This window comes from Sciurus vulgaris (assembly GCF_902686455.1).
Source record: "Sciurus vulgaris genome assembly, chromosome: 3".
Classification (NCBI taxonomy): domain Eukaryota; kingdom Metazoa; phylum Chordata; class Mammalia; order Rodentia; family Sciuridae; genus Sciurus; species Sciurus vulgaris.
In genome coordinates, this window is record NC_136463.1 from 136,925,526 (window position 1) to 136,950,209 (window position 24,684).

At 35.1% G+C, this 24,684-nt stretch overlaps 1 pseudogene across 1 annotated transcript; it reads left to right on the plus strand.

The window, feature by feature from the left end:
- The first annotated feature begins 10,324 nt into the window (after positions 1-10,324).
- On the plus strand, positions 10,325-12,217 carry LOC306655962 (ras GTPase-activating protein-binding protein 1-like; annotated as a pseudogene). The gene has a single exon. The product of its transcript is annotated as a ras GTPase-activating protein-binding protein 1-like (transcript).
- The last annotated feature ends 12,467 nt before the right edge of the window (positions 12,218-24,684 follow it).

A 24,684-nucleotide genomic window follows, 5' to 3' on the forward strand; every position in this document is an offset into this window, starting at 1 on the left:
TTGGCAAGTCTTGTATGGTCTGCAACCAAAATATATCCAAAACATATTTCTGATGCTCTCTGTCCCAATCTTCCACTAGATCAGGGTACCATAATTGCTCTCCCGAAAGTGTTGTAAGTGGTTACTCTGCTTATCCTTTTGCTTCTTATTATCTAATTTTTGCACACAGTCCAAAAGATCTTGTTGAAATATGACTTGGAGTGTTTCCTGCTTAAAACAGTCCAGTAACTTCCCACTGCACTTAGAAATAAGTGCATCTAAAGCAATACTTCACTCACACCTGTCAGGCTCAGTGCCCTCTAGTTTCTTCATAGCACAAAGCTTGAAGTGTAATTATTTTTAATGTTCTTATTTTCTAGTTTATCTTTTGTCTTCCAGTATAAGTTTCATTAGAGCAGATAGTTTTACTATTTTGTTCACCCTGATATTCCAAGTAACTTGAACAGAATTGGAACTCAGTAAATATTTGTGGAAATAGTGAGAAATTATAGGGGAAAATGCTTTAGGGCATGTTTACTAATCATAATGCAGTACTTCTATTTTTCTTTTATTTTTGTTTCTACTTTTTCTTTCAAATTTATAACTCAAAATTGAAGTCTACCACAGTCAGACTCCAGGCCTTAGGAAAGATTTAATGCAACATCACATTAACCAGAAAGGGAGAATAAATGAGGTGAAAATATTTTGTTGTATCATTTTCCCAGTATTGCTTGTAAGAATAGAGTCACCCCATGAAGCTATTCTCATGTCAATTATTGCTGTAAAAATAAAGAGTTCGATTTTAGTCTGTAGATATCTTTAAAGTGGCCAGGAACTCCAAACTTATTGTTTTATTCTCCAAAGTCAGCTAAAAAATCCACACTATCTTTGAAAACCTTGCAGTGATACACAGATGATATTATATAGTTGTTTATTATCACCATGCTGGAGCTGAAAGCAAGGGTGTGAAAACCTTGCACTAGTGCTAGCTTTATAATTGGGGTCCCCTGGACACTGTTTTAGGTCCTGAAGCATAGTGTCTCATTTTTACTCAGGGCATACCTACATTCTTAGAATGCTGCTCCCTTGCTAAAGAAAACTTCATCTTTTTACTGAGTTAAGAATGTTTCAAGTAACTAACAGGATAGTTTACAAAACTATTTGCATCCTTGTGGATTATTTATGTAACATTTTCTTTCATTTACTTTCATATTTGGTCTATTGAAATAACATTCTTTGTGTTATCCACATAAGGTATAATTAAGAACGTTCCTCATCTTGACTGGTATGTTAAACTTTTTACAATATCTTTGGATTTCTCAAAATTCTCCATTGAGATGTGATCATTCTACTTTTCTATGCCATAATACAAGAGAATTTGACTTTCCTTATTAAATTTTGTACATGCCATATAGATTGGGTACATTTTAAGGATAGATGCCACTCACTGGGTTCAATTATGTCTGTTTCATTTCTGATAAAATATGAAATCAACCATTTATCTTGAGGAATGAACCAGTATGGAAACAGATGCCTTAGAAGGCAAAAATGCAGTTATTACCTAAAGAACCCACATTTTGAAACTCTCTTAAGACTTCAGTTTAAATGGACTGTTTTATGTTAAGTTTAAAACTGAGGAGGATTCTTCCAATATCCCTTATCAAACAGACAAATAGACCATTAGAAGTCAGTCATTCACAGTAATTAATTTAGTAACCACTAGTTATAGATGTCTATTAGTAGTGAAGGAATTAGGTTGAATGCAAAGGTTGTGGCCCTTACCATCAACTGCTAACAATTTAGAAATAAAGTAGACAAATTACACATACATACCCTGTTCTATACTTAAATATATACAAATGTCGAGGTGATGTCTGAGAGACAATAGAGTCACAAAAGTAATGTAGTATTTGTAATTATGTATGCATAAATTATTTCTTTACTCCTTAAATTTTATTTCACCCTCTAAAAATAAAGGCAGGCATGCCCAATATTAATTGTGAGTTTACTTTACAAATGGATCTGTCAGAAAAATTACTTTGAATGTTCTCCAACTGCCTTGTTTGGGTGGATTAGTGTATATAAACCCTTGATTTTCCTTAAATTTTATTAGAAATAAATTAATGGCAAATATTTTCTGAGAAAAATAGGACAAATTCAAAAAACTTCCTGAAGTTTTTCTTAAAGGTTTCCTTAAAATTTTTCCTAAAGCTTTCATTTTTTTGAAGTTATATCCCAAACTAGGCATCTTGTCATCTTACCACTTCTCTACCACTCAATGTTTTCTCTCCTAGAATAATCTCCTTAATTAAAATTCTCTCTTGTTAGAACCCTACTCATTTTTTAAGACCAATTCTACTGATCTTTCCTGATTCCTTCAAATAGAAATATTTTCTCTCTCCTTTAAACTCCCATAGAAATTTCTTTTCCTTCTCTTGTAGCTCTTATCAGTTTTGACCCTATGCTGTAGTTTGGGTGTTTATTTATTATCTCTCTGAGAACCTCATGCACACTGCTACATTATTCACAGCATTTAGCACATTATCTTGCGTCCAACAACCGAAGGGATGAAGGAGTGACCTGGCTATAATTGGCAAGTTGCATATGTTGTGTAGGGAGCCTCGATTCAATCTAAAATAATCAAATGATAATGATATCTTAACTATGAAATCTGATTGATTTATTTGAACTTTTATAAATGTATAAATGCATTGAATTTATTTTACAGAAACTTCTAAAACAAATAATTAAATGGTGCCTGGTCACTTGAGTTTTGTGTACTACCTTCTCAGGCATCCTTAAAGTCAACTGAACTAAAAAAAAAGCTTGTAACTTAATGTCAAATCATAGAATCAAATTGAAATATTTTCTTTCGATAGGACATTCCAAGAATTGACAAGAAAACTAGACTTTCTGCAAAATAACCTGCAAGAGTTAATGAATATACTTGGTTGAACCAGACCTTGTCAGTGTAACAAACTAAGTGATAACCAAATTCATTGGTTGGAAAACTGTTTAATGTGTTACACATAAAAAAAGCACGTTATATTTTTAAGATTAAATTGAATAAGATGGGAGTGGAAATGCACTGGATATGGAGAGATGTGTGAGGAGACCAGTACAATAGTACAGATGAGAAGAAATACAGGTCTAGGCTAGTAACCAAGATGACAGATATGAGACTGTAGGTTTCCCTACAAAAAGTCCAGTTCTGTGATGGCATGAACCATATGGTTCTTGTCTATTTATATACAAACACTTCCAAACTTATAGTTCAAATAATTTTTCAGACTGAAAGTATCTTTTGGCAGTTTGGTAATTCAAAAGACTCTCTCAATTTTTTCCTTCACAACTTTCCAGTTTTACTTAATTTGATAACCTCAAGCCAGTAAATAATTTTCATGCTTTGACAAAAAGCATCTAAGAGGATCCATACATATGGAGGGATCTTGAGTCAGAGAACCCGCAAACTTGTCCATGAATCATATGCTATTGAGAATGGGAATAGTATTATGTCTGTCTCTGGAAAAAAGATATGAAAAGAAAAAAGAGTGTAGCAGAAGGAAAATGCACTGTGAGACAGATCTGTCCCTGGAATTAGGCATAGTGCAGTCCACAAGACATATCTACCATTGTAACTGCTTTCCCATTAAACTTGATCAATTCCATCACTTAGTAGACTCCGATGAAAATGAAATATGATTTTTATAAAAGACCTTTACAGCATATCATCCATGCCTCCTTTTATAAACTGTTGGGTCTAACATAACTATTTTATAAAATGAGGACTACTACATCACTTGATGAGATATATTTCTTACTACGTTTCTTAAACTTAATAACAATTCATTTCATAGAATGACACCTTGATTCTCCTGGAAACATTACTTTAGCTAATTCTTATGTCATAGCTGGAATGCTCCCTTTCCCCTGGAGCCTGAGTAACTCTTTTCTGTGAATTTGCCTCCACAGAATGAAGGAGAGTTATGACTCAAACTAACTCCCCAAGCAGACTTCTGCCCAGATGTACTGTACATGATGCCAAAGCCACATGATCATCCTCTGGGTAAGTGCATTTGTATCAGAACAATAACATTGTTCTAATTATTAATTTATTCATTGCCATGCTACCTTATCAAGACAACTAAAGGGAGCATTGAAGCAGAAACAAATGGATTGCAATCTCAAAGAAAGCAGGTCTTTTCACTTATTTCAAAAGCATTAAGCCAACTTGGTTAAATAAATAGTTGTTAGAAAGATTTTTTTACATGGGGAACTGACCTGAAGACTTTTGTACTGAGGAAATCCTGGAGAATATGAAAATTTTTGGAGTTTACGTCTGAGTTTCTGCAAGGTAATGGACTCTTTTGAAACGTTTAGGTTCTTTAGAGACTCCCAGGAACTCACTCTGATAAAGAAGCTTCTGGGTATTCTAATAGCAGGAGGTAAGGCATGAATGCTTCTGAGTTCCATTCCTGTCTGCTTCAAATTACTGTTTAGATGGAATGGGGCAGGGTTTCATAGAACATTCTAATAACTCTGAAATCCAGGAAGCCAACATTACTTATGCCTAAAAATATAGATAGGAATAATTCCAAAGAAGTTAAAGTCAAAAGATCTTAGATTGGAAGAAAAATCCATGTAGGGCCATTTGCTAAAAGATAAGATTTTTCTTTTCAATTCTAGTTAGTTGGCCAAATAAAACATTCTTAATGACAAATTTGTTAATAATTTTATATTCAGTGCTCTCATTGTTTGATAGCAGCTGCCTACCGTGCCATTTTGATGAGTGTGAGGAGTGCAATCATCAGTTGGTGATGTCTGCCATGGACCAAGGACAGAAAAAGAGCAATGCTTTAAATTTAATTACTTGGTATAGATCTTTTACCTGTCTTATTATTCTAAGGCAGAAGTATGTTTCACAGTGGCTTTGTTCTTCAATTTAGTGCATACCTAAGTGAAACTCTGAGAAGTCATCTATAGTTCAATGGATGATATCCATAATAAACCAATAAGTTAATAACTGGTATGAGATAATGGATGTACTACTTTCTTTATCAATTATATAGCCAAACTGAGGAACTATGAAGAGTTTAGGTATATAAATATTTTTCAAAGTAATGATCTATTCCAGGGAAGCATTAAAATTTTTTTCTACAACATAGAAAATAGTAGCACATTAGGTAATTTCTAATTTTAAACTCCTAACATCTATAATCATGAATAAATTATATAGAACATGTAGAATATATTTCTCCCTTCATGCCTGTCTCAAACTTGAATTTATGATAAATGCATGTCTCTATCAAGTTGGAACCATCAAAAGAGACAGTTTAAATGCTAGTAGGAAGTTGGAGAGGAGGGAAAAGAATCACTGCATGGATGAGCACACTAGCTTATATGATAATTATATCTCAGTAATTTCAAATGTTGCTAAATTGAATTTCATATGTCCAGAGAAAAATATTGAACTATGAGCTCATGCAGGTGCTTCCTTATCAGGTCCAGAGATCCTATTTTTCTCTTACACAGAAATATTCAGATAAAAATGTTGATCACAGTTTTTTGGTTATTTTTATCTTGATTAAGCCCATTTCCTTTTCTCTTTGCTGTATCCTGACTTTGCTGAAGGGAATCACTTCACTTATACCCTTAGTTCACGTGGTCTAGGGCAGGGTACATAATCAAGAACCAAATAATCAGTCACAATTATTATCTCAGAGTTCAATATATGGCTTAAACTGGATCTGTGAAAAGGCCCAGCAGCCATGGAATTTTTGATATAACTTAGTAGGAAAAAGATCATCTCACTTTATTGTGGTTTTTAAGTGTACTTTGCTTTCAGCTGTCTTTTGGGTGAAAGCTTGTCTATTAAAAAAGGCAACACAGAAAACAGGGGGACTGAGAGATGGAGACAGAACATAATGGCATTCTTTGAGGAACTGAACTGCCAAATCCTTCAGTCACTCTGCCCAAGTACTTTCATCTCTGTTAACATATTCCTTTTTAATGTAAGACAGCTTGAGTTGACTTTCTGTCGCTTATAATCAAGAGACCTGGTAAATAGGTGTCCAAAGCTCTAAATTCTATCAAATATTGTTATGAACTCATTTGAAACTTTGATTATTAATGTACATGTATTTCTTAGTGTCATACTCCTATTTATAGTATATAGAATATTTCTGTACACACATATTTGTACATGTAAACTTAGAATTATATGAATTTATTTAGATTTATTTTATATATTAAAAGATTATGGTATGTATAATGACTTTTTGGTTATATGGAGAATAATGACATGATTAACTTTAAAGACTATTGTGATAGAAAATATGTTTTGGCACTATTTTGATAATACTATGGCTAGATTCTCATAGTGTCCTAAACCTGTTCTATGGGATTTATCCTCCCATGTAACTTTTAAAAAAATGATCAATATACATTAAAAACCCCAACAAAACTGACAATCAAAATGCAAACTCTATCAGGAAGTGCCAATGATCTCCAATTGTAGGACTTTGGGTAAACGGAATTAGAGCACATAGTCACATTTCATCCTTAAGTCTAACTCTGGGACATGAAAGTAAGTCTATCAGGAAAAAGACATTATTTGAAAAATCAGTTGGTTATGGGGTTTTCCTCCAAGAGTCACCATTTCCTGATGGCCACTCACTGTGCTAGATCTTCTGCTGGTACTGATTCCCAGGCAGATGTGTCTGGTATTCTTAAATATCAATTAACCTATGCTTGTATCTATAGCACTCACTTTGTTATTCAACAGTGACTTGCAAGTCATTTTACCATTTAGTTTTCAAATGTAGCTTATACAATAAAATTGCTGCCAAATTGACAAAATTTTATCACAAGGAAACTCTGGGGTACCATCAGTACTACATGGTGGTTTGTGATCTCAGTCTAGCAATTAACTGTTGAGACTTCCTATGAAACTTGTGGGTCTCCATTCCCTCACTATTGCCCCCCTGTGCCATACCCAACTCCACATTCTCTTGGGAGAGACAAACACAGTGAATCCTCTTAAGAATTTCCTTCTGAGTCATATTGGACTGAATAGATCATGAGAAAAAAATCCAGTGCATTACAAGACTTACAATTAGCATTCTGTGATATGGTTGATCACACCTCTGCAAACTTGAGTACCTATCCTAAGACTTGGAAATTATCCATAGAACTGTTTCTTTATTAGGTAGCATACACTGGTTAAAATTATTATGTATTTGATAATAAAAATGATCATTGATTAAATATTTATTTTGTGTGCAGGACTTGTAAATTCATTGTTTTATTTTTCTTTTGATAACTGGTTAGTTATATATTCTTTCACTTTCCTTTTAGTGGTTCTGACATGAGCTTATTATTATTATTATTTTTTGGCAGTATTGGGGATTGAACCCAGAGCTTTGAGCATGCTAAACAAGCACTCCTAACACCGAGCTACATACCCAGATCTTTTTATTTTTAATTTTGAGACAGGGTCTTGTTAAGTTGCCCAGGATGGCCTTGAACTTGCAATCCTCTTGCCTCATCCTCCTGGGTAGGCGAGGTTTACAGCTGTGTGCAATTGTGCCCAGTCTAACATGAGGAATAATAAATAATAAATCAGGCATTCTTGATTTATTATGGCCTATTGCCAATTAGTAATTTTATCACTTTTCTGATAATATTGGATATTACATTTATATTCAAAGTTCTTTTAGGTTATTACTGCTAAACATTTTAACTTTATGTATACTTTTAATACAAGAAGACACTACTATTATTGTCAAAATTAATATTTATTTGTACTTACCCAGATATTTACCCATTCATTTATACATTGTCTTTCATTTCTCATTTTTTCCAGCACTTGGTAATATTTGTCCTGCTTCCTGAAGATAGTGCTATGTCATTTCTTTTAGCAAAATTCTGACTGGATACAAATTCTTTTGGTTTTTAATTTGTCTGAGTACTGCCTTCATTTCATCTTTATTTTTGATGTATATTTTCATATACAATTAGAGATTGGCATTTATTTTCTTTTGGCATTTAAAGAAGTCTTTTCATTGTTTTGGTTTCTATCATTTCCAATGAATTTTCTTTCAGTTTTATTGTTATTCTTTTGCATTTATACCTATCATATACTTAATGACTTTAATTCTTCTTGAAAATTCTGACATAAAGTGAAGAAGTTTTATTTTAAAAATTCTATTAATTTTAATAAAAATGTTTTGATGTGATCCATCTCAACCTAAGATACCAAAGAATTTGATTGAATATTTTAGATGGAATAAACCAAATAATAAGGATAGATAAATATAATAAGTGCAGGTTTATTGTACTCAACAGAGGAGGAACAGAAGATTGGGCAGTAACAGTGGTTGGTCTAAAGGAGATGTGCAGTACAGTCATTTTTTCTGTAACATTTCATCACCAATTTTTAACTTTTTGGAGACTCTTGGTTGACTAGCATTCAAACTGCATTTTTATAACTACAGGAGGGTCAAATAAAGGTAAAGCACAAGAGCTTCAATACATATGTACAACATTGAAATATGATGAATAATATACTTGTGTTTCTTGCCCCATCCTTTTTGGCTGATGTACATTTGTAGAACAAGTATTTGGGGACCATCTAAACATGGTGTGCAATTTGTAGTTGTTCTATGATAATCTTTGACTAGAAACTATGATGTTGGATAAGTAGGTGAGTGTGCTTTTGCATGAAATTGTGTTGCAATATCACTTATCATAATGTAATTATTTAGTATGTGTTATGGTGTGCATTGTGACCTTCGAAAGATCTGCTGAGGTTCTAATTCTAAAACTTTTGAATGTTATCTTATTTGAAAATAGCACCTTTGCAGAGGTAATCAGTTAAATTAAGATGAGGTCATACTGGAGTAGGATGGACTCCTAATCCAGTAATTTTGTTGTCTTCATAAAAACAGGGGAGAGACACACAGGAAAAAGAAAGCCACATGATGATAATGGCAGGGACACTCTCTACAAGCCAAGAATACTAAAGATGGTAGGCAAACACTGGAAGTTAAATGAAGCAAGTAAGAATTCTCTTCCACAGGTTTCAATGGGAGAATGGCCCTGATTGTATCTTGATTTGTGCTTCTGGTCTCCAGAACTCTGATAATAAATTCTGTAGGTTTAAGGTAATTCATTTGTGGTGCACTACAGCATTCCCAGAAAATTAATACTGGCTATTTTTGAGGGAAAAAGTTGCTATACCAACATTTTTTCCACTAAAATGTGACATCTTTCCCAGAAACACTTTTTTTTTTATGAAAATTGACTAAAATGTGATTATAAGTTAAATGAGAGAAATATCTTAAAAGCATTTAGACACATTTGAGACTCTTTCTTTTTCAGTTGTTTTACGATTATATGCCTAAGTATAGTTTTACTTGGACTTATCCTATTTGTGGTTAAATGGATTTCTGAAATGTAAGTTGATGTCTTTCATTAGTGGAACATTCTTGGTCATTATCTTTTAAAATATTTCTCTTCCCCATTTTTTAATTCTCTTCTGGGCTCCAACTGCACACAGTGGAGCAATTTTCTTAAGTCTCATTTCTCCCTAAAAATCTCTCCTGGAATTTTTATTCCTTTTCTACTTTTCCATTAAAAAATTAGTCTGTCAGGCGATCGGTTGTCTTTTCTTTTCTTTTTAACTTGTTGTTAACCTATTTATTGAGTTCCTAACATTAGATGCCTTGTTAGTTCAAGAATTGCCCTTTAATTATATTATAGATTCCAAATTTGTGGTGAAATTCTTCATTTTAGGATAGATTGTCTTTCCTCTCTTTCTCTGGAGCTACTAATCATTTTTCTTTTAAAGGTCTTGTCTTCTAAAGCAATATTTGTATCATTTGTGATTCTGCTTTTATTTTCCTTTTTTCTTTCTATATAATGTTTTAGCAATGTCTTTTGCCATGCCCACAGATTTTTCACTTGCTATCAAACATTGTTTGTAATACTTGTGGCTTACCCAGATGATGTCTTCCACTAGAGAATGCTAGGTAGCCAGGGTGGAAGTTGAACACAATGATTTACTTAGGGTAGATGCACTTGTGGGAGGGATTCCTGCCACCTTCTGTGCTGTGGGGTAAAGCTTGTTCCTTTCCCACTCAGCTGCACAGGTTGAATTGACCAAAGCAATAGTTATAGAGAAGCCTAGTCCCCTGCTGGTCGAGTAGGAATTTGTGACAGTATTACACACTGCTGAACCAGGCCCCAGATATCTGCATAGATTTTATGGAAAGGACTCTTCCTATGCCATGGGGAATTGGATTCAAATGGAAAGCCAGCAGATGCAGTCTATGGACAGAAAGAAATTCACAGGAAAGTGATGTCACAAAATTTCACCAACTGCCACACAAGATTTGCCATGTTGATGCTCATGCTACTCTAAATGATGGTGTGGTGGTCTAGGTGATGGGGCTGTTATCAAACAACAACCAGGTTTTGAGAAGATTCATGAAAATATTTGTCCTTGCCCCTGAGGGCTCTGTTGTAAATAAATTCTATGTTCATAATGATATCTTCAGATACTAAGATGAGGTCTTTGGTGGTTTTGCCACTGAGCCTCAGGAGGAATCTGAGGAAGAAGTAGAGGAGCCTGAAGAAAGACAGCAGACACCTGAGGTGGTACCTGAAGATTCTGGAACTTTCTGTGATCAGACTGTCAGCAATGACTTGGAAGAACGTTTAGAGGAGCCTGTTGTTGAACCTGAGCCTGATCCTGAACCAGAACCAGAGCAAGAACCTGTATCTGAAATCCAAGAGGAAAAGTCTGAGGCAGTAACAGGAGAACCTGCTCCTGAGGATGCTCAGAAGAGTTCTTCTCCAGCACCTACAGACATAGCTCAGACAGTACAGGAAGACTTGAGGACATGTTCTTGGGCATCTGTGACCAGTAAGAACCTTCCTCCCAGTGGAGCTGGTCCTGTTACTGGGATACCACCTCACGTTGTTCAAGTACCAGCTTCACAGTCCCATCCAGATTCGAAGCCTGAATCTCAGATTCCACCCCAGAGGCCTAAGAGGGATCCAGAGGAGGAGAACAACAAATAAATATTCCTCCTCAGAGGGGACCCAGACCAATCTGTGAGGCTGGTGAGGAAGGTGATGTTGAGCACCGAAGAATTGTGAGACACCCTGATAGTCACCAACTCTTCATTGGCAACCTGCCTCATGAAGTGGACAAATCAGAACTTAAAGATTTCTTTCAAAATTATGGGAATGTGGTGGAGTTGCGTATAAATAGTGGTGGAAAATTACTCAATTTTGGTTTTGTTGTGTTTGATGATTCTGAGCCTGTTCAGAAGGTCCTTAGCAACAGGCCCATCATGTTCAGAGGTGAAGTCTGACTGAATGTGGAAGAAAAGTCTTGAGCTGCCCAGGAAGGGGATCGTCGAGATAACGGCCTTCGAGGATTGAAGGCCCTCGAGGTAGGCTGGGTGGTGGGATGAGAGGCCCTCTCCGTGGAGGCATGGTGCAGAAACCAGGATTTGGAGTGGGAAGAGAGACTGCTCCAAGGCAGTGAATTGCTCTTCACTGATCTTCATGAAGCATAAAACCCCAGCTACTGCAGAATGGTGAATTTCTTTAACCAGCTTTTGTTATCTTGGAGTTTGATGATCCTAGTCTTATAAACTGCTTAAGTTTGTGCAGTTTTACTTCTTTTTGTGTTAATGGTGTGTGCTCCCTCCCTTCTCCCTTCTCCTGGCCATTTAGTCCTTCACTTCCAGTTTTGTGGAACGCTATTTTAGGAGTAACGGATTTTTAAAGAAGAAAAAATGAAAAGACTGAATTTCCTTGCTTACTTTGCATACATAGACTGGAATTTTTTTTAAACAGTCATTTCCCCAAAGGAATGTATCTTGCTTATTACTGACATTTGGTATGTTTCATTCATGGGAATATTTCTTACTTATTTTCTATTTGTTTCAAAGCCTGTGAGAAAGGCAGGATTTGATAAGCATTTTGGAAGCAGGAAAAATTCATATTATTTATTCTTTGAGAGTTGACTACCTTCTGATGTGAAAAAATTGCCATTTGGAAAATTTGATAGTCGAGTCTCCCTGATGTGGTTAAAAACTGAATAAAAGGTGTTAATAGAACCTTTTTCTTTTGATATGTGATCACGAAATAATTCTAAAACCTACTGGTTTTACCATTGAAATTTAAATTGTGAGGTAGGTTTTAAATGTCTAGAATGCTTTTCTTGAACTGTTAGATTCTTTTAGAGTTTTTTCATGTTTCACTTGTATTTGCTAAAAAAAAGAAAAGAAAAAAAAAAAAAAAAGAAAAAGAAAAACCAGAAAACATACCAAAAAAATCCCCCAAATCCAAATAATAACCAGAGTAAAACTGTTGTATCTTCTATTTATCTTTGATTCCAATCTTGGCAGTTGTCTAAAGAAAAATAATAAAATTTATATTTGTTTTATTAGGTTCAGAGTATATGGGGAATTGTAGAGTTCCTCTTTTCATCACCTTGTATGTCTTTTGTTAATATTTGTTATGTCTTATTCTAAAACTGAGTCTCAAACTGGAGTGCCTTGGAAGACAGATACTTCTGTAGAGGTTCTTTGACCTAAACAGTTAAGCATTTGAATTAAGTTTTATTTTGGTATCTAATCAGATTTTTAATCGGACCCCATCAGAAGGAATGTGACTTTAATATTGCACTTTGCTGATGTGCTTTAGTGATCTGCAATTTTTTTTCTTTAAATCAGAGCCATATGGTGAATTTTCTATTTTGTTATGGTTCTCTTTTATTGATGGGCATGCAGTGGGTATTTCTTGGAAATGGCCAATTTTTAAAAAAATATTTTGGAAGAAAATTTAATCTGGCAAAAATAAATGTTTTACTTAGACTCTGAGTGGTGCTAAGGCTGAATTGCATTAATTTTTTTTAAAGTCTTTAGCTATTTTTTTGTTCCTGATTCTAGGGTGTAGGTCTATAGGACTTTGTAAAAAGAGCCTGATGTATTTGCAGCCCTACCCCCGGTAGGCTCTTAATGTTGCTCTACGGTGTTCAAAGCTTTGAAAGACTCTGAAAAACATTCTTTTCAGAGGTTTCTACCTCCGGTTCTCCATGCCTTTTCAGAATTTGGCAAATGTCTTGAGGCAGATACTGGACATGTTTTGCGACCTCCCATGTTCCCAATTTTGTCACCCTAACTCCATGGCACACTCTGCCAGCTTCTCAGCCTCTTGTCTGAGCCCTATTGCCTGAAAGTCAGCAAATGCCCACAGGAAAATTGTTGTTTCAGATCATCATGTCACTTTTCTGAGATTTCCCTTGTTTTTGCTTTTGTTCTTTTCTTGGTGGTAACTTTAGTTTGCCACAGACAACTCTATCCTACCCAGAATTGGAAGTCTTTCTTATTTAACTTTATATTGATTATTCAAAGAATAGTCAATCATTAGAATATCATTAGTCTTTTAAATATAAAAATGTTTGTTGTTGGCATATCAGTCAATAGGTGATTCAGAGTTAAATTCAATAGCAAATAGGTCAGTCATTTTACTCAAAGTTTGAACATTCAATTAAGTTGTAAATCTTTACATTATCTCTTTTTTATTATTTGTTTTACTATATTGATTGCTGTGTTCTCTTGTAACTTTGTTTTACTGTAACTGACTTTATATACATGACATTTCTAATACTACAATATTATCTTTAGGTAAAAAAAAAAAATCAAACACAAAGCAGTTTTGTTCTTTATAAGCAAAGCAGGCATTTAGAACTTGAATTGTAATTGTGACTTGGCTATGGTGACCAGACTGGAAAATATTGAAATCCAAAGAATAAATAAATCCACTAGCAGGAAGTCTTCATAAAAGTTACTAAAAATCTCTAAGGGAAGGATCCTAGACATGAGAACATCTCAGCATTTTGGTAGGGAAAAGAAGTCTAACACATGGTGGAAGTCATGCTGACTTGAAGGTAGATGGGGGCTCAGTTATGAGGCATAGGTCTAGAAATCCATGAATCTATCCCTTAGGACACTGGAGAGGGAAGTTAGGAACAGAAGCCTTAGAGAATAAAAGTATTGGAAAGTAAGGCAGGGATTTACACTCTGAAAAAAAGGAAAGGGCTTACTTAGCCAGAATGAAAAGTCAAAATTCCATCATTGATCCAACCATGGAATCACTGACTTGAATCAGTGATTTCCTTAAGCTCAGTCTCCAGATGTTTCTGTTCCCTCAGTACCTGATTGACTTCTGTCTGGCACAGGTCTGAAATTCTCTGAAAACTTTTCTCTTTTCCATCCCTGCTTAACTAACAAGGTTATATTTCAAGCTTTTCCTCTTCCTCAGGGATTCTATTGAACCACCTCTCATCAACTTTCCCTAATTAAATTGACCATTTCTCCTTTGTTTTTCACTGAATAGACTTTTGTACAGGTTTTTTTTTCACACTTTTCTTTTTCTTTGTACAAGTCATTGTGATTTATTAATATACAAAGAGTAATAAAAAGCAGAGAGTTAGTTGGTTCATCTTATTGACTAGAGACATAAAACTATGATAGCTTGATGGATTAACCTCCACATCTGGGATGGAATTGCCAATGAGACAGTTCTACCAGTGAATAAGAAGAGGAGAGAGATAAGAAAAGAGATGCCAAGAAGTGCAGAGGTTTTGGGTTAATGCTGGCCAAACTTGAAATCACCTATCACTGGGGGTTGATCCCGAGATACAAAATCAGTGCTTTAAAATCATTCACTATTCTGACATATCATTTCTCAATTTTTTGAAAAGAATTTATTATCAACCTTAAAGATTTTCAGTGTTAAACATGATGAAGAGCTGCTGGGTACTCTGGAAGGCACTGAGCATATTTAGACCAAAGAAGACTTCAGTAGCCCTGAGAGCTGTCTTAAAATATCACATCTTTCTCTCCTTTGACAGTGGAATTGACAAGAAGCAAGTTTAGGACTGCTTGGAAGGATTTATAGAATGAGAGATTTCATCTCATGAAAGATGTAGCAAGTGAGTTTTAAAAAATTCATTATGTAGAACCACCTGTGGAGATATTAACCATGTCTTGTTTTATGAATTCTATTCATCCTTAAGTACATGAAAATGACTTCCCTCTTCCTTCTTCCAAAAAAAGTAGCCAGAACTTTTTTGATATCCAATTTTTTCTCATTCTCAAGGAAAAATTGTAAAGACAAGGCTCTGGGAGACAGAGTTAGTTACTCAGGAGAGGAAGGGATATATAAGCTATATGCTGAGATTTAAAGTGTTGACCTAATGACATACTCAAAAAGAGAAGGTTGTATATTTTCTGGTAAACTTGGTTTTTAGAGTCTCTGTGAAAACTTCAGGTTTGGGAGGCAGGACCTCAGAGTTTGTAGCTGGTGAGAGGCAATAGAGGACTTGGTGTTAAGTGTCGGGATCTCAGAAAGAGTCCACTGGGTTAAACTGAGCTGACAACCCTCCTTGGAATTATAAGTACTCCTGACCCGCTGCACCTGGAGACACCACTCTGGACGGAGTGGAGGAGGAAAGACAGCATGACTGAGAGACCATGTTTGGTGGTTTTTCATCTTTTATTGTTGATTAAGCTTGTATTATGGGAATTTTAAAATATACAAAAGTGGAAAGAATAGTATATGTCCCCCATATATTCATCACCTAAGTTTGTTATCAATATTTATCAAGTTATTAATTTTGTTTAATTTGTCTTATACACATTTTTCCTCCCCTCTGAGATATTTTAAAGCCTGTACTTAGTACTGGGCAGTATATATCTGTATATCTACATCTATTCCCATATATATTTAGTACTGAGGATTGAACCCAAGGGCTCCTTACCACAAGCTATGTCCTTAACCCTTTTTGTTTTTTTATTTTGAGACAGAGTTTCACCAAGTTGCCCAAGCTGGCTCAAACTTGCAATCTTCCTGGCTCAACCTCCCAAGTAGCTGGGTTTACAGGTGTGCACACCATACCCACACCCAGCCCAGATGTATAAGTTTTGATGTAAAGGAGTTGAAGCAATTTCAGAGAATGTGTTCCTAGCTGGGCAATCTGACTGGGTTGAGTGGCAGGAGTAGGGGTTATCAGCATGAAGAAAGCACTGGTCAGGGATACTGGCAATTCAATTAATTTTAAAAAATCATGTTGTTTTCTCAGAAAGAACCAACTGATCTGATTGTAAGCCAAAGGAAAAAAAGAAGGGGAAAGATCTTGTTCTCTTAAGGTTTTGCTTCATCTTGAGTGAGGAATATTATGCTTATAGTCTTTTATTTCAGGGTATTTATTTTAGACTCAAAATTATATGGAAGTTAAACATCTTATAAGTAGGTTGGTAACTAACCCCTTGGTTCTCACTTCCCCAGTTTTATAGCCTACTCTTGAAGACCAAAGGCAATGATTTCATGGATTTTAGGAAATATATTGAAAAGTTTCATCATCTTTTGCATTCAGGAAGATTATTATCATCATCACTTCAGTTCTCTTTGATTATGCACTTCATTTCCAGTACTTTTCCTCTGGAAAATTGGACATGAGATTCTTTGAAGTGTCCTGTTCTTTGAATAAACCTCTCATAGTTTCCCAATATTCAGGTACAGTCTTTCAAATAATGAAATGCCAACTTTAAAATGGAACTATAACCCAAATGAATACTTTTTTATTCCTGCTGAGGGTCATCTTGCGCCAGCTTCTCTAAGAGGGGTCTTGTCACAGGATATTGTGTGAGTTAGTCCTCAATGAAGTTGTGTCCTCGCTTCTCATCTGTAGCTCATAGGCCTGCCCACTTTTCCATCATCCATGTCCCCTGGGTGGGATGCTCATGTTGACATGGTGGACAGGGCATCAAGGATGTTAATAGAAGGTCATTCTTTTCTATACTTCTGGGTCTTTTATGCCCCCTGTTGTTTATGTAAGCCTACCAGTGAAGATTTGGGACAACTGAGATTATGTTTGGGAGAAGCACAGAGCAGTGAAAACTTGCATACTAACATGATATGGTAAATTATTAAGGAAAAAAATCAATGGACTTTTTTCTTTACCTTTTTTTTCTGGAATTTTCTATCTATTATTTTTATTTCCCCCCCATAACTTTATTGAGGTAAAATTGAAGTACAATAAAATGTTCATATTTGAAGTATGCAATTTGATCAGTGTTGACATGTATGTAACCAATACAATCAGTATAAAAAGCATTTCCATTACTTTTTTAAAAATTTGAAATCATGCAGACTGTGTTTCCTGCATGATTTATTACATTCGAAATCAATCACTTTAAGATATATAGAACCCCACCCCCATGTGTCAATTATTTCAAAATTAAGTGGCATGCTTATAAATATCTCAGAGGTCAAGAAAAAAAGCACAAGAAAAGAAAAGTAAACAAAAAGTGTTTTGAACTAAGTGAAAATAAAGCTTAAGATTGCAATCTCTGGGATGAAACAGTACTCAGATGAACATTTATAACTTAAAGTACTTGTATCAGAAAGAAGCAAGAATAACAAATTATTTTCAAATTAAGTTATAGGAAGAAAAATAAGAGTAGAAGCAGAAATATATGACATAGAGAAGAAAGAATACAATTAAAATTTGATAAAAATCAAACAAGTCTAATCAGGAAAAAAAGCAAGAATACAAAAATTAATATGAGTGATAAGGAAGCTATCAAAATAACCCTACAGATGCTAAAAAAATTAAGGGTTTTTTTTTTCTGTATATTACCCTCTAGCAATGAAGATCTGAGGTAATAGATGAGGGGGAAAAGGCACACTTTTTCATTGCTGGTGGAATTGCAAATTGGTGCAGCCACTCTGGAAAGTAGAATGGAGATTCCTCAGAAAACTTGGAATGGGCCCACCTTTTGACCCAGTTATCTCACTCCTCAGTTCATATCCATAAGACTTAAAATTAGCATACTACAGTAACACAGCCACATCAATGTTTATAGCAGCTCAATTCACAATAGCTAGTTTGTGGAACCAACCTAGATGCCCTTCAACAGATGAATGGATAAAGAAACTGTGGTATATATACACAATGGAATATTATTGAGTCATAAAGAATAATATTATGGCATTTGGAGATAAATGGATGGAACTGGAGAATATCATGCTAATGAAATAAGCCAATCCCAAAAAACCAATGGCCAAATGTTTTCCCTGATAAATAGACGATGATACATAATGGGGGTAGGTGGGTGGGGGTGAAAGAAGAATGGAGGGACTTAGATTATGTAGAGGGAAATGAGGTAGGGAGGGGGCAGGGATATAAAAGATGGTGGAATGAGATAGACACCATTACCCTATGTACATGTATGATTTCACAAATGGTATGAATCTACATTGTATACAACCATAGAAATGAAAAGTTGTACCCCATTTGTGTACAATGAATCAAAATGCAGTCTGTAAAAATTTTTTAAAAATAAAGATAAAATTATCAGTAGAAAAAAAATAAAAATTTATTAAAGCATCAAAGCAAAAAAATATTAAGGTAATATTATAATTGTATGCCAACATACGTGAAAGCTTACATAATATGGTATATATTAGAAAAGGATCCATGTGCTGCTGAGAAGAAAGTGTATTCAATCATTGGTGGATGAAATATTCTATATATGTCTGTTAAGTCTGAGTCATCAACTGTAATTTTTACTTCTATAGCTTCTTTTATTTAGTTTTTGTTTGGAGGATCTATCCAGTGGTGACAAAGGCATGTTATAGGTACCCAGTGTTGTTGTTGTTGTTGTTGTTATTATTATTATTATTTGTGGTGCTAGGGATCAAACCCAGGGCCTTGTGCTTGCAAGACAAGCACTCTACCAACTGAGCGATCTCCCCAGCCCCGGTACCCATATTATTATGTTTTGGTCTATTTGATTCTTGAAATTGCGAAGGGGTTGTCTGATGTATGTAGATGCCCCATGGTTTGGGGCATAAATATTTATGATTGTTATGTGTTGTTGATGTATAATTCCCTTTAACAGTATGAAATGGCCTTCTTTGTCCCTTCTGATTAACTTTGACTTGAAGTCCACTTTATCTGATATGAGGATGGAAACCTTTGCTTGTTTATGCGATCCATGTGAATGATATGTTTTCTCCCATCCTTTCATCTTCAGTCTGTGGATGTCTTCGCCTATGAGGTGAGTCTCTTGGAGACAGCATATTGTAGGGTTTGTTTTTCTTAATACAATCTACCAGTCTATGTCTTTTGATTGATGAGTTCAAGCCACTTATGTTCAAGGTTATTATTGAGATATGATTCGTATTCCTAGTCATTTGGATTTATTTTTAGTTTTTAATTTGAATTAGTTTCTCCTTTGATTTACTATTCCTTTAGTGTAGTTCCTCCCTTTGCTGGCTTTCACTTTTTTTTTTTTTTTCCATTTCACCTTCATGGAATATTTTGTTCAGAATTTTCTCAATTTCAGGCTTTCTAGTTACAAATTCTTTTAACTTTTATTTATCATGGAAGGTTTTCATTTAATCTTCAAATCTGAAGCTTAATTTTGCTGGATATAGGATTCTCAGTTGGCATCCATTTTCTTTCAGAGCTTGGTATTTGTTATTCCTGAACCTGCTATCTTTGAGGGTCTGGGTTGAGAAATCAGTTGAGATCTGAATTGGTTTCCCCCATGTAATCTGATATTTTTCTCTCACAGCCTTCTAAATTCTATTTTTGTTCTCTGTATTAGGCATTTTTATTATAATGTGCCTTGGTGTGATATGTTGTAATTTTGTACGTTTGGTGTCCTGTAAGCCTCTTGTACTTGATTTTCAATTTCATTCTTTAGGTTGGGGAAATTTTCTGATTTTATTTCACTGAAAAGATTGTGATTCCTTTGGTTTGTGTCTCCATACCTTCATCTTTCTAGATAAATCTTAAATTGGGTCTTTTTATTATGGTATTTGCAGGCAAATGGATGGAATTGGAGAATATCATGCTAAGTGAGATAAGCCAATCCCAAAAAACCAAAGGATGAATGATCTCGCTGATAAGTGGATGATGACACATAATGGGGGGGGTGGAAGGGGGGCAAGAATGGAGGAAGCAGGAACTGTACAGAGGGAGAAGAGGGGTGGGATGGGTGGGGGGAAGAAAAAAATAATAGAATGAATCAAAAACTATTACCCTATGTAAATGTATGATTACACAAATGGTATGCCTCTACTTCATGTATAGAGAAGATGTATCCCATTTGTTTACAATAAAAATAAATTTAAAAAAAATTGGGTCTCTTTATTTTATCCCATAGTTCTTGGAAGTTCTATTCATGGTTTCTTAACATCTTCTTTCTGTGGTCAATTCTATTTTCAAGATTATATATTTTGTCTTCATTGCCTGAGGTTTTGTCTTCCAAGTGGTTTAGTCTGTTGGTAATACTTTCTACTGAATTTTTAATTTGGTTTATTGTTTCCTTCATTTTGAGGATTTCCACTTGTTTTTTTTTCCCCCCAGAATCTCTGCCTCTTTATTGATCTTTCACTTCTTGTATTTTCTCTCTGATTTCATTTCTTATAATGTCCTTTACTTTGCAGATTAGTTTAACTATTACATTCTAAACTCCTCTGACATTTCTTCCACTGTGGTGTTGATGGATTCTGTTATTGGAATATCTTGGTTTGTTTGGGGGTGATTTTTTTCCCTTGATTTTTCATGTTTTTTGTGTGTCTACCCATCTAACATTATGGGTTTGAGGCAGTAGAGTATCTACCCTATGAACTTGTAGTGTTCCTGAAGGTTTCCAGTACTTCACTGTTTAGAGGAAGACAAATAATAATGACAACCAGTGCAACCAAGATACTGTATTAAGCCAAATAGTCCCTACCATGATGTCTATAATGTTAATTATCACAGTAAACAGAAATGATATGATCAGTTATTACCTACAATAAAAATAGCAAGTTTGATAAAGGTTTTAAAATTTCAAATGATGGACAGGGAGAGGACAGAAATGATATATAATGCGATGATTATGAGGGAGGAGGAGAGAAAAAGTAAAAAATTAAAGGAAGAGTGAAAGAGAGAACAATAGAGATTGGCTGTTAGCAGAAGAAAAAGAGAATCAAGGGAAATAGGAGAAAAAATATATACATAAAGTAAATACTTAAAAAAATAAAAATAAAAGAATACAAAACAAAATTAAAATATACTAATCAAACATCCTAGTTAACAAAAAGTAATTCATGAAAAATAACTGGCTTCCAAAATGCTAGAAATGAGAAAAAAATATGAACATTTATAAATGTTCATGTACCATTAATGTCACAATTAAACAGGAAAAAAGAATGATAATGATGAAAGAAAGATCTTGATGAAAAGTTAAAGATTTCTTTCTGCTGGAGTTCAAAATTTTCTCAGCTTCTCTTCTCAGTTGTTTAAGACGGGGTCTTCTGGCGTGTGATGCTCCACCCTCTGGGTTGCTGGAGTGAGAGTGGTAATCCTGAGGGCAGAATTCCTGGAGGCAGAATTCAGGCTTAGGTGGTCTCCAGGTTCTTTGCTGAATGCCAGTTGGTCTGGAGATTTTAAATCAGTGCACCTCCAGTGCCCAGTACTTGCTGGTCCATGCTGGAAGTCTGTACCCCAGAGATCTCCCCTGGGTTCCATTCATGTGGTGGGGGTCCCAATTCTTAGTCCCTTATGTCACTGTGGACCCCACGTGTCCCGGTCTTGGGTTCAGTCTCCAATCTCTCCCAACCTTGCCCTTCTGAGTTCCTAGCCAGCTACATCTCTCCCAGCTGGGTCCTGCAAGCAGTAAGATTGGAAGGGAAAGGGTAGAGCCGGTGTGTTTCCACAAACAGTTGTCCCCTGTGTAAACCTCTCTCCATGTCTGATTTTCTCCTGGTCACTTAAGCACACTCTATGTCTCGCAGTGTGTGTTTAATTGTTCTGTATTTTGGGTCAAGCTTTGGTTTGTCAGGAATCAACCCCTCAGCTGCCAGCTTCCCCACAGCAACTGCAAAATGGTTCCTTCCTTTGTTCTCTGCATGCTCCCTGGAGAGATGGTGGCTTCTTTCCCTGCACACCAATATTGTTCTGTGCATCTTTCAGGTTTGCTAGGCGTTGTCCTTGCTCTCTCAATGCTCTATACCCAGACATGTTCAGGCCTCCCCCAAATGCTGGCTCCTTTAATTCCCTTACCCCTCCACTTTGCTCACAGAGGAGCTACTTTGGTTGCTGCTTTCCACCCGCTGCAGTAGTGACTATGCGGTGGGGATTATTTCCTCATTTTATTATATCCAACCTCCTGGCTCCCCTCCTTTGAATGTCCAGTTTCAAATTCCAGTAAATCCTCCTCCTTTTTTTTTGTTCACCCACCTTGCTGAGAAGCCTCCTTGTCTGTTTTCTTGGTTTCACTCCACAAAGCAGCCAGGAAAGCAACCTCCTCTCTTCTGCCACGTTGAAAAAAAAACCCATGTTTGATCTTTCACTTCAAAATAAATTGTGTGTGTGTGTGTGTGTGTGTGAATAAATTGTGTGTGTGTGTGTGTGTGTGTGTGTGTGTGTGTGTGATCTATTTACAGGTCTTGGGCAGGGACATATGTATGTGTATTTTCCCATGGAATGACTGACAGTGTCTTTCTTGGCAATGTTGGCGAATTTTTTTAATTTGGTTTTCCTGATTTCAGAAATATGACATTATTTGTGTTCTCTGGATTTCTAAACAGATTACACTACTCCAAATAAACTTTTTTTATTTTAAATAATTTTTAGAAATTTTAAATAATTATGTCAATCCAAAAATCTAATTGAATGCCTGGGCAAGTTTTAAGTTTCCTATTGCTGAATCTAGATAAGCAGAGTCTATCTTTCAGGGACCTTATAAGAAAGAATCCTGTATTGGTTGGGAGGTTAAAAGCTTTTATTTTTCATATTTGTATCTCTAGTGTCTAGGAAGGTACTAGGCACATAGCAAATACGGTGTAACTATATGCTGAATAACTGAATTAATGATAGATGCATTCAAGGGACCCCCCAGTGTGGGTATGAGATGGGTGAACTTTAGAGTAACTAGAATATAATTTATATGAATCCTGTGTCAAGCAAGTTGTATATTTCTAGGGAAGATTTAGAAAATTAATACTTAAACCTATTAATTTTCCTTGTAATAACAGTTCTTATTAATGCTATAAAACTTTATCTATTGCTAGTACACTCTCAGATTAGGAGCCTGCATGCCCAGAACTCACATGGAACTCATGGTTCTTCTAATTTTGCCCTTTTTTCAGCATTAAGCTGCTGACTACTTGTCTGTCAGTTTTTACTCCTGCCACTGTTTCATTGTTATTTAGAGTTTAGGTGATTCTTTTGTGTGTGTGTGTGTGTGTGTGTGTGTGCTCAGATAGTTACATGTGGGCTTTTCTCTTCCAATGATAACCCTTATTCCAGAGGAAAAAGTGGAAACATTTCTTCATTTTAACCCTTATGTGTCCTTTCAAAACTAAAATGTAAACCCAAATTAACTAAAAAGATGAACATTTTCCATCACGGTACCCTCCAGAGACATATTCAGGGATAACTGATCATGTTATTAGTGCATGTTCTTTGTCAGACTATGTATTTTTGGTTATTCCATAAACTGACAGAAGTATGATTCACCTTTCTCTATGTTCTTTGCAGCATAAGTCTTGTGAGGGGTACTGAATTTAGACTGAGCAAGTATTGTAGAAAAATCACTGGTCTGGAAATTCTAGCTGGAGTTAGGTAACCTGCCTTTTCGTTAAACTAGATGAACTTGATGGTCCGTTTTGCCTTAAATATTCTGTGTTGCTGCTATAGACTTGACACTTTGACACTTTGTACCTGCAATTTTTAACAAACAATTTTAAAACAAACTTGGGCATAATGTATTTTGAGGTATAAAATGTTTTTTTCAACACCTTGGGTAGTTTTTTTTTTTTTTTTTTAAAGTTTATATTTATATTTTCAAGTCTGGTTCAAATTTGCACATGTTAGCTGTTGTACGTTGCAGCCCTACAATATTATTTCTTTTGTTAAATTTCATCATACTTCCTGTTTTAAGTGAACAGCTCTATTTTAGAAAATGTTTTGCCAGATGTTTTCCATTCACTTTAACATAGTGTGTTACCCTTTGAAAATTCTCTGGATAATGAAGGAAAATGACAATTAGTCCATTTATAGTTATTTGATTTAAAAAACCCCTGAATCTGGTCTGATAGACATAAGGTAGATAGAGTCTGTATAAACTAATGCTTATAGCCAGAGAATAAGATGACTATGGAGATATTTTTTGGCACAATAATTTATATTCTATTGACATTATTCCAAGTGTTTTTGAAAATTAGTCCTTCAAGTTTGATTGAACATAGAAAAATAAGTTTCCTATGTTTTAAGGCACCATGTTCATCAGAAAATTTTAATTATGAGAAAACCTTCCCTTACATTGAACTGAAATATGTCTCTCTTGAACTTCTACAATTTGTTTTTAGTCTTCAAGTTTTGATCTCTCCAGAATAAATGTAATCTCACTTCTAAATGACAGTCTTTCAACAATTCTAAGGTCTCTATTGCCTCCTATTTCTGCTTTCTTTTCAAGATTAAATGTCTCAGTTTCTTACTATTTTTGTCACCCTCTGGAGGCACCTCAATTTATTTACATCTTTTTTCTTAATTTTACATTTTGATAAATTCAGAGGAATTTGCAAAGAAATGTACAGGGAAGTCTTGTGTATCCTTCA